This window comes from Lolium rigidum, chromosome 6 (assembly GCF_022539505.1).
Source record: "Lolium rigidum isolate FL_2022 chromosome 6, APGP_CSIRO_Lrig_0.1, whole genome shotgun sequence".
Classification (NCBI taxonomy): Eukaryota; Viridiplantae; Streptophyta; class Magnoliopsida; order Poales; family Poaceae; genus Lolium; species Lolium rigidum.
The window spans coordinates 342,042,365-342,043,271 of record NC_061513.1 but is presented as its reverse complement, the minus strand read 5'-3'; positions in this window follow the sequence as shown (position 1 = coordinate 342,043,271).

Here is a 907-nt window from a genome sequence, read left to right as displayed (position 1 = left end):
AACTAAGATAAGGAGAGGTTGCTACAGTAGTAAACAACTTCCAAGACTCAAATATAAAACAAAAATACTGTAGTAAAAACATGGGTTGTCTCCCATAAGCGCTTTTCTTTAACGCCTTTCAGCTAGGCGCAGAAAGTGTAACTCAAGTAACATCAAGAGATGAAGCATCAACATCATAATTTGTTCTAATAATAGAATCATAAGGTAACTTCATTCTCTTTTTAGGGAAGTGTTCCATACCTTTCTTTAGAGGAAATTGATATTTAATATTACCTTCCTTCATATCAATAGTAGCACCAACGGTTCGAAGAAAAGGTCTTCCCAATATGATGGGGCAAGATGCATTGCATTCAATATCCAAGACAACAAAATCAACGGGGACAAGGTTATTGTTAACCATAATATGAACATTATCAACTCTCCCCAAAGGTTTCTTTTTAGCATTATCGGCGAGATTAACATCCGGATAACAGTTTTTCAATGGTGGCAAGTCAAGCATATCATAGACTTTCTTAGGCATAACGGAAATACTTGCACCAAGATCACATAAAGCATTACAATCAAAATCTTTGACTCTCATTTTAATGATGGGCTCCCAACCATCCTCTAGCTTTCTAGGAATAGAAGTTTCAAGTTTTAGTTTCTCTTCTCTAGCTTTTATGAGAGCATTTGTAATATGTTTTGTGAAAGCCAAGTTTACAGACGCTAGCATTGGGACTCTTAGCAAGTTTTTGTAAGAACTTTATAACTTCAGAGATGTGGCAATCATCAAAATCTAAATCATTACAATCTAAATCAATGGGATTATCATCCCCAAGGTTGGAAAAAATTTCAGCGAGTTTTATCACAGTGCAGTTTCAGCGGTTTCGGGTAATTTTGCGCGCTTTGCACTAGAAGTAGAAGCATT